General features: G+C 44.6%; 1 protein-coding gene across 2 annotated transcripts in view; it reads right to left on the reverse strand.

Moving 5' to 3' along the window:
- Positions 1-6,870, reverse strand: part of ABCA1 (ATP binding cassette subfamily A member 1) — a 212,039-nt gene extending 205,169 nt beyond the window's left edge. For both annotated transcript variants that reach the window (XM_029604407.1, XM_029604396.1), the window contains exon 1: positions 6,690-6,870. The gene's annotated coding sequence lies outside the window, so the exon portion shown is untranslated. The remainder of the gene's footprint in view (positions 1-6,689) is intronic.
- Positions 6,871-10,330: the final 3,460 nt, after the last annotated feature.

The raw sequence follows: 10,330 nt of genomic DNA on the forward strand, positions 1-10,330 counted from the left end.
AAGCCTTTTAAAGGTAAACTGTAAATTAGACCTTATTGCTAATCTGGCTATTCCCAAACGAGGCAGCAATGCCTCAGACCAGGGCAGCCAATTAAAGCGATCAGCAACTAGCGATGATCGGTCCAGCGGGTCCACGTGTCAAACAGGCTGGGGGAGGGCTGCAAGGCTTCCTTTACAATGCAGAGAATAAATATTCGGTTTGGTTCCACTGTGCAATAAGCAGCAGCAGTGAGATTTAAGAATCGGGATGATGTAGGTCATATTTGTCCTCCAGAACAAAAAAAAAAAAAGACAACGTCGAAGGAAGGCTGTGTTGTAAGGAATCCCCACCACCATCATCAACGGCCCAATCAGTCACATCACCCCGAAAGAAGCAACACAAATGGACTACCCTCCCATGGGAAATTTCTTTCCGATCTACTCTAGTACTAAGCTGTGGGCTAGCCTGCTCTCTTTCGCCATAAACTAGAGCGCGCAGTGATTGTGTGGAGAACGAGAAAGGCCTTTGTCTGAGTCATCCCTTACACCTGGGCTTGTCTTGAATACAAAGCTGTGCTTTTCTAGCTGTATGGTTACAGAAGAAGAAATCTCTCATCTAGCAGTGCAGGCAGCACTGTTCTCCCTCCAGCCCACCACTACCGCTTGTCCAACCTAACCAAACATACAATGTCCTTCAGAAAGCCTATCGGCAAACAATTCATCTATTTGCTTTCTGTAAAAAAAGCCTTTTCCCTGGAATAGAGATCACCCTATTTGAACATGCCAATTTTTGTTTTTTAAGAGGAAAAGAATTGGAATCAATATGGTGTCCCACACTGTAAAACGTTTAGCAGCTAAACATTTGGAACAGATGTTTATCAGATGCTAATGATAAAAATGTGAGAATCTGATGAGCATCTGTGCCTCTGCACTGAACAGCATTTCATGTCTGTTTGCGTTTTCATATCTTGTGCATGTTAACACTGTAAGCCACCTAAAGCTGTAGAGGCAACACAGAAATCTCTGAAATAAATAAATAATTTAGACTGAAAAACAAAAACAAAAAAACCACCACGTAGTGCCAAAGTATTGGCAGGAGAAAAGCTTATGTCACAGCTCTGTCCATGAGATCTGTTGCCATGAACCTTCATTCGTGTTTAGCCAAGGATTTTCCTTCTATTTCATGTGACAGGGCCCTAAAACCAGACTCTTGTCACTAGAAATTAGCCCTTTGAGAAAAGCTAAGGGATGTCACTTACCCTCTGCTTTGGGGGTTGGTGGAGATGCACATTTCTGTGGCAAGGTTTATTAAGGGAAGTCTGTGCTCCTCTCTATGGGATTGTTTTGTCAAGGAACCTATAGGAGAAGGGTTCCAATACAAGTTGGTGCACAGAACAGGGAATGTTCTCTTCTATCTGTTGATTTTTTGGGGGAGTTGGAAGAGCGGTTCAGAGTGGGGAGCTTTGCAGCGTTCTTGGGAGTCGACTGGTCTACCCAGTCCAGCAAAACCAGGCCAATGGAAGCCAGTGAATTGTCACCTAGGGAGTGCTCTGTGGCAACCTAAGGGGGCTTAGAGTCGTGGGAATCCCCATGGATATGAGTGAACTATGCTGCTAGCGCTATGGATGGAAAATCTTCAGAGGGATAAGCCGTGTTAGTCTGCTGTAGCAAAAATGATAGGAGTCGAGTGGCACCTTATAGACTGACCAAAGTATTAAAGCATGAGCTTTCGAGGACAGAGTCCACTTCGCCAGATGGCTAGTCTAGATGGCTGAAAAGAAGCCCATGTTGGGGTTTGTGAGTACTGAATCTTGTTTGGTTTGAGGAAGAGGAATCATGAAATGCATTTTGTGTTTTTGTTTTTGGCAACAGAAAAAAAGTACTAAAGCAGTGAGAGGAGGTCAGGCATCTCCAATCTTCAAAATGTAGGCAGGTAAAGATCAGCAGGGCTTATCCTGTCTTCCCATTCTCCTTTCCTGTTGCAATACCGCAACACCTACATGCTCTCCGGCTTTCTCTTCGCTTCCTGCAACTAAGGATCATCTGCGCTTATCCCACACTTTGAATTCAGTTTCTGATTTTGTCACCGCCACCATCCAGAATGTTATTTACTCTTTAAGAATAAAATCTAGTGAACTTTAGTTTCATAAGGATTTTGCACATTCTGTATTATGCCAAAGTGCTTTCAGTTCAAGGAATATTGCTTTTGGGAGGGAGTGTACATTGATTTTAATATGCTGTTCTATACTGTATTTATTATGTTGTTATACTATGTATTTTTAGCAATTTCTGCCAATATAGCAGTCTATTAATGTAAATATATAAAAAAAAAAAAGATAAATGAACTGCCCACATTTGCATTTAGCATTTTGAAAACTCACTGAAAAAAAAAATCCTGCTGTGTGTGTTTTGACCAACATGAGTTTCCCTCTCTCGCTTTCTGCTGTCTCTTGGCTGCAAGTCGCACGAGGCATTGCTGGGGCACACCTGGAATGAGCTGAGTCAGGAACTCTGCCAGGTGGACGACAGAGGTGCACGTTGCAAAGGTGAGAGCCGCTTTTTACATAATATACCATTAGTTTTTTATTAACAGGCACCAGTCCAAAGAGTTCCAGCTGAGCTGGAAGCACAAAGGAGCAGGTCATAAAAAAACAAAACAAAACATAAAATCAGCAAATCCTTTAAGGGACACCTTGCAGCATATTTTTTTTTTCAGTCACCAAGCAGAATTCCAGAGGCAGTAAATGGATGACACAAAGCTTAAAGCCTATAGTTTTCAGGAGATTCCTTAATGTATATTTGTAGTACCACTGCAAGAGAAAGTTTTGTTCAACTTCATGCAGACTAAGAAAATCCATAAATGAAGGATTATTACCCACCATATTTACAACTGTTTTCAGTCATAGCTTTATGTGATTATACTCACATCAATATCTAGAAAAGAGCAGATATTTATGATCCAGTTTATTTAAGGCTTTGCCAGAGGCACATAATAGTTGAAAACCTTGGATAAATCACTCCCAAGAGTGCATGAATGAGTGAGCATGTGTGACTGCACGCTCTCTATGGGTACCGAATTCCTGGAAGTGGTTTGAAGAGAGATTGCTATCTTGGGGCTTCCCAAACTTGTCCTGAGGACCCAACAATCAGTCGGGTTTTCTAGATATCTACAATGAATATGCACGAGAGACATTTGCATATGGTAGATCTCCAATGAATGCAAGTGTTTCTCATACACATTCCCTGTGGATCCCTGTGAATACCCTAAAAAGCCAACTATTCTACTATTTGATCAAATAATGATTAAAAAAAAAAAAAATGAAAGAAGGGAACTTTTGCTTTCAAGCCATCCTGTTGTGGAATTTTAAATTGCTTCCAAAATGTTCTCTCTCTATCTATTTCCTGTCAGGTTTGCATAGTGGCAGGGAGCCACCAACCACACCCCATTCAGTAAGATAAAACAGGAAACACACTTTTGCAGGGTAGGTTGATCCAGTCCTGGTTTAACTGCACTGTATGCAGGGTACTTTTACTTTAATATTGTAGACTAAGGAGACACTGACTTCACCTAGTGGTGGGACCAGTCATGATTTCAAACTTAGCTCCCTTTTGGAAAGGAACTCAGTCTAAACAAAAGCCAAATTATTACATGGCGATAAACCATAAAAGAAATTATGAGGAGAATTAAATATTTAAAGGCAAGCTATAATCCAGAGGGGACGAAGGTGAGCACAATTCATGGTTGAGTGCCTTTGGGTCAATGAAAGCGCCCATTAAGCCAGTGAAACAGAAAGGCAGGAGTACAAATCCTGGCATGCCGAGAGATACAATCCAGGATTAGATCGGCCTGCCTTGAAAACGTGAATCCCGATAATGAACCTACCCGGGATTCACTGGCAGATGGAGTCAAGTTGCGGTCTAAGATATGCAAACTATTTGTCACGCAACTGGAAGCAGATGTCAGCCTAGGCCAGGTTTTACTGAGAACATCTGTTGCATTTTCCCCTACAGACCTTGACAAGATCTGCCATGGATCCAGGAAGTTGCAACTCCCGTGGCAAACTTCCTCTGGGTCCACCTCAGGTTTTCCATAGATTCACACTGGATTTATGCAGATCAGCCACAGTGCGCATGCTTAAAAAGGAGGTTATCGATCAGCTCAGCAAACTTTTGAACATTTTGCAGGTTCCTTGAATCATTTCACAAACGTTTTTTTAAAGAAATGTGCACTTCCCTAAAATGGACCAATGCAACTCTGTATATGCAAAGTAACTTACAAACCCTTTCCATACCTGGCTAAAGTCAGGGGTCCAGTGGAGGGGGATGGAGGGGAACAGCCTAAAGCATTTCATTAACAACCACTTAAATAGGTGGTGAAGACTAAAACAGTGAAATAATTCAAAGGGGCATGGGATCCCTAAAGCTAAAGGAAAGAAAATGAAGAGAAGGGTGGATGGGGGTAAGTTGCTGGTGCAGTAGTTACTCCCCTTAACCAATAAGCCTTCATACTGTTGCCGCCATTCCAGCATTGCTCTCTGCTTCTACAGCAGGGGGAAAAGAGGAATTGGATTCAGACAGCAACCAACAAAGGCCCTGACTTTTGCGATCTGGGGAACTGAGGTGCAGACATGGGGTGAAAAAACACAAGCTTGCTTCTATGGCCAAGTCCATAAGCATAGCACATCAAGCAGCACTGTCTGAATTTTCAAAAAGGCTCATCACCCAGTACAAATGTTGCTAGCAGTACCTTTTTATGAGTTATCATAAGGCTCGGAGATTAACTGCACAGAGTAACATGGGGTATTCTGCACAGTGTGGTGGATACTACTATGGGAGGCTTGTTGGGCAGACTGGATGGACCATTTTGGTCCTTTTCTGCCGTCATTTCTCTGTTTCTTTGTTTGTATGTAAATATCTTATCACTGAATACTGCACTGCACTGCGTTGCTAATGCCAGAATATGCCAGCCATTAAGTGCCTGAAAAGCAGAATATAAATCAAATCAATAACTAAACATGGGTCAAACATTGCATATTTTGGGATCGAGCTCATACCAATTTCATAGCATTGTAACAGCTCAGTGACTGTCCCTCTGCGCTCATTAGGTTTCTTGACGTTGCATAACATGACTGATCATAACAACAGAGGAGGGGAATGGGTGGTTTGACATTAAAAACATGGAAAATTCTGTCATCCTGCACAGCAGCTAATATTCCAGCTCAAATATCCTGTTGGGACTATAAAAAATGTTGTCTTTCTAATATATGCCTTTATATTTTTTTTTTTTGGGGGGGGGGGGGGGGGGTGGATGATTACTTGGTTCTGATCCAACTGAAAGCTAAAAAGGGCTCCCTGATAAATGAAAGCCCTCTCTGACCAAAATCTAGAAAACACCTACTCTTGCTACAACAGTATTTTACTACATTCTGTTAGTGACAATGGTTGCCACCTGCCCTCTGTTTCTAGCCATGGAAGGGAAAACAAAATCTTCACCCCGGGCTACTTCAGATTGATTTTGTTGTTTTGGAGTTTGGGGGGGGGGGGGTTGTGGGGGATCCCCCATCCTTTGATCTCCAATCCTAAACTGTATTTTTGTTTCTTTGCCCCAAGATGCTCGCCCCGGATCATCCATCTCCGTTTTCAAAGGATGTCAACAATGCCTGAGGGTTTTCTGCTCATTTTTTTTCCGCTTATTTTGAAGCACCGGAGATCTCACATGGGGTTACTATCGGACATCTGTAACTTGTCCCTTTTCCCCTCTCTTTCTTGGCTCAACAGCCCCAACCTGAGGTTCAGTTGGGCGTAGCAACACAAGGAGTAGCAGCAGCAGCCGAGGGGAGCCGGCAAGCAGCAAAGAAAGCAGAAGGGCATTGCTGCGGGGGGAAATCATATTCGTCTTCCTTAGCAAAAGGACATGTAAACTGGGCGCCAGCAGCTTCTTCTTTCTTAAATGCCCCGTGCTGAAGGAGACACGGGGGCACAGGGTCTCAGAAAGTGGCAAAGCTGGGAGCTGAGATCTGGTAAATAGTATTTGGGGGGGAGGGGGGGGGGGCAATGCCAGCCGGCTGCGAGGGTAAAAGTCAAAGTCACACAAAGAGCTTCATGCAGCTGTCCTGCACGGAGCAGCCAAACAAAAATCTTAAAAAAGCAATGCCCTAGTCCCCCCATTGAGCCATCTAGAGGGGAGGGGGGGACGGGAAAGACTCTGTGCCCCCCAGCCTCATGTCACCTGCCAGGAGAGCTCCCACCCCCACCACCTCCTCCAGCCTGATCTCGGGTGAAATTAGGAGGAGAAACCCCCGATCCCGTGAAACTGGTGGCAGATCTGCTGCAGTGCTTCCTTGCACTTTTACAGATAGAGCACGAGTGGGTTTTGTTTTTTGTTTTGGGTTTTTTTTTTTGGGGGGGGGGGGTTGTTAGCTTAAACATAACAGACGAGTAAGATGGCACGAAACCCCTCAGGCTGAATCCCTACCTAATATAATGCAAAGAAAGAAAGGGAAGTCATAAAAATAAAATCTGCCGCGAAACAGACACATCGACTACTGCATGCATGAAAAGAACAAAGAAGAAAGGGAGAAAGGTGAAATGCGTCCCTTTGCATAGCCACTGTCAACACAAATGTAAAAAGAACACACACACACACACACACACACAATGAACAGAATTCTGCTCTTTTTGTGCCCTAAAAAAAGTTGGATGTGCCTTACCTGATTTCTTCTTTTCTTTCCTTCCTCCCTTTTTTCTCTGAAGCAATTTCTGAGAAAGGAAATCAAAGCTGGGGGAAAAAAAAGAAAAAGTGGAATTCGGAAACAAACCAAAAGAAGTGGTGTTGTTTGGCTGTTGTAAAATTTCTGCCTGCGCTGGCGGCTCCCTCCGTCCCGACCCTCCCGCGATCGCAGCCTGAAGACTGCGCTCCGGAGCTCCTTTTATAGATTCGGCGGCTCTGCACTCCGGGGGTTACTAGCGGTCACCAGCCGGTCCCGCCGCCGGCTCTCTGTTTATGTGCTGCTGTCACTCACGGCCAGCACGTGGCGAACCGCCCCGCCCCTTAAAGGGGCCATGCTGCCTCTAATGCACCCTGCAGGCAACTCTCCTGCCCCCCAACAAAAAAAAAAACCCAAACACAACCACACATCACAATGGAGTTTTTCGTCTGTCCATCGGTGGCCTTCCTGATTGTGGATCCTGAAATGTCACGGTCTTGCTTACAAGCCATTGGTAGTGAAGGCACAGCTCAAGCATGTTTCTCTTTGTTTCTTCATAATCGGATCCAACCTATCGCTGGAGAAATGGTTTTTGCCATCACATAGGAAATTAGTGTCTGGGTTACCGCAAGGATCCATTTTGTTCCCTCTTTGTTTAACATATATATGTTACTCTTTGCAAAACTGATGGATGCCATGGATTTTTCCTATATGATCTACACCGCTGACATCCAAATGTATAGTCCCTTAGGTAAAAAACGAGATGAGACTATAATTAAACTGAATGACTGCCTTTCTGTGGTCAAGCAAAGGTTAGCTGCCAATAAAATAAAATAAAATCATAATAAATCTGAGTTGTTATGGGTAAGGTGCATTTCTATGAGCTTCGACTGTCCTTTAATCCAAACTGGGTCACAGGTCATTTCTTCAAAGGTTCAAGTTAAAACTCTAGCAAGCCAATACAATAAAGAGTTCCCAGCCTAGCGCACAGGTTAACGAGCGTTTGGGCACACGTTTAGGACATACCAGAATAACTCCTGATGCAGTAAGGGGATCAGCGCCTCCAAAATACACATCCAAACAAAGGCGAGCTAATAGTGCTCATCACATGTAAATGCCATGTAGATGAAGCTATTACCCAGCAATGCAAAAAACTGCCATGCACCCAAGGCACACCTTTTAGCCAATCAAATTTTACACCTGCCCCGGAGCAGGTGTAAAGTCTTGTCGCGCGTCAAGAGGTCTACTTAAAAACAAAAAAATAACTGTTTTTCTGTGGTTCCTCCTACCTAGATTCATCGCAATACAAGAAGGAGGAACCACAGAAAGCAGCATTCTGACAAAATAAAAATTCTGGGCGTACAATAAACATGCTCCGGGCCATGTTTGTTGTGCGTGTATATTGTGCCGGTAAATTCGCTGCCGCGAGATAAAACAGATGCTCGTAAATTGAGCGTCCGTTTTGGTAACCCGCACACAGCCACGTTTCCTGGATGCCCGATGCCAAGGACGCACTAGGGATGCAGAACATATCCCTAGTCCAGCTGTTTTAGCAGCTCATTTATCTATTGCATCGGGCGCCTAAGAGAGGTGAGTGTGCACGTGTTAAAAAAAATGGGCAGCCAGTTTGGACGCATGCTTTTTATGCACACCTTATTGCCCCTACGACTCTAGCTGCACTCACAGGGGCCAATATTCAGTAAGCCGGTGAGTGGACAAGTTACCCGGCTAAACCTGGCCTGTTTGTGGCCTTCGAGGACTGGCGTTGGCTGCCTCTAAGATATATTCAAAAGATATCCACTTAAGCAGGGCGGTGATTCTCAACCCAGTCCTCAGGACACACTTAGCCAGTCAGGTTTTCAGGATATCCACAATGAATATGCGTGAGATAGATTTGCATACAGTGGAGGCAGTGCATGCTAATCTCGCTCTTGCATGTTTATTGTGGATATCCTGAAAACCTGATTGGCGGGATGTGTCCTGCAGGCTTGGTTGAGGACTCCTGAAGTAGAGGCAAAAAGAAAGCAAAGAAATCCACTCTGGGACCTTTAGGCCTGATCCTTCAGCCTCCCCCTCCCACCAACCCAGGAAACACAAAGAATTGAGATCGTACTCCCCTATCTCCCTTCCAGTCCTCAACCCCCCAAATAAAAAAATAAAGCAACGAGGGCAGCAAGCTGAGCCTAGACACCCCTTTCCTTCCCCATTTTGACCAACAACAGATGATCCTCTCCTTCCCTCCTCCCACCCACTTACAGCCTCTATCAGATACCACAACACCCCCCTCCCCTGAATCTGTGAAACCCCAGCCTTGGTCTGACAGCAATGCTGAAAGCATAAGCCACCAGCATGGTTCTCGGAGATTTCTTCGGACAGCAACGCCGGTAGCTTAAACCTCTCGCTGCGGGAGTAACGCTGGAAGCGTTGGGAGCAGGTAAGAGACTCCTCTCCCAGCTGGGGGTATCGAATAGGGGTTTTGGGTGGGTGAGGAGGGGAGGGGAGAAGGAAAGTTGTTTGGTCAAAATGGGGGAGTGGAGGGGTCTGATTTCAGGGTGCTAGTCCCCAATGGTTTATTTTTCTAGAGGGAGGAGAGTTGTGAAATAGGAAACTATGGCCCCAATTAATTATGTCTTGTTCTTTTTTTGGGGGGGGGGGGGGTGGATTGAAGGTTCGGGTCTGAAGACCCTGGAGGTTTTGGTTGGGGGTTTTTTTGCTTTCTTTTTGCAGGCACATAACTAAATATCTTTTGAATATTTCTGTTTAAGTGGCAGGTTGTTTGCTTTGAGGCATACCTAAAGAATCTGGCTCATTGAACGGGATACAGCTGAAAATCAGTTCAGTTAGTCAGATAACACTACCTTTTCCCAGAACTTCCCTCTTTTATCCAGCTAAAATTTAGCCAGATATTCAAAAAGCTGGCATTTAGCTGGATAACACACACACACACACACACACACACACACACACACTTAACTATGCAGAAGTACAAAAAGCATCTTCTACAGTTAAAGCCTGCTTTTTTTTTTTTTAGCTATGGAACATATGTTATCTGTTCCTATTTTAATGTATCAGACTTACATACTTTAGTGCAAGTCCTAATACTAACATGCATTGATCATTGTAATTGTTTGTTTGCAGGGCTTCCCAAAAAATACCTTCAGAGACAAAGTTGTTTCAAACCCCACAGCATGATTATTACTGGAACCAAGAGGGCTGGCTTTGGGTAAGACGAGTGGGACGGGCACCTGTGGCGCTGTGCAACAAGGGGCGTGCACAACTTGCAGTCACTATCCACCCTGCTCCTTGTAGTGCATGCGTCCATAGCCAAGCAGGATTCCTTAAACAGCAACACAGGCTACATCTTGGGCCATGCAGAGCAGACCCAGACCTGGTACCGCTGGGAAGAGCAGTGCGAATGATAGCACCGCCACCATTCCTCCCTGTTAGTGCTGGCTCTGAGAGCATCTTCAACACTCGAAAGCTGGCGCTTCCTGTATAATGATCTTGTATATCTCAAGATCATTATACACAAAGTGCCAGCCCGCAAGTTTTCCACATGCTCGCAGGGCCAGCACGGACTGAGAAGAATGGTAGCAAACAGATAATTGCATGGGGAGGAGGCAGGAGGAACAGACAGATGCATT

This window comes from Rhinatrema bivittatum, chromosome 1, assembly GCF_901001135.1.
Source record: "Rhinatrema bivittatum chromosome 1, aRhiBiv1.1, whole genome shotgun sequence".
In the NCBI taxonomy this organism is placed as follows: Eukaryota; Metazoa; Chordata; class Amphibia; order Gymnophiona; family Rhinatrematidae; genus Rhinatrema; species Rhinatrema bivittatum.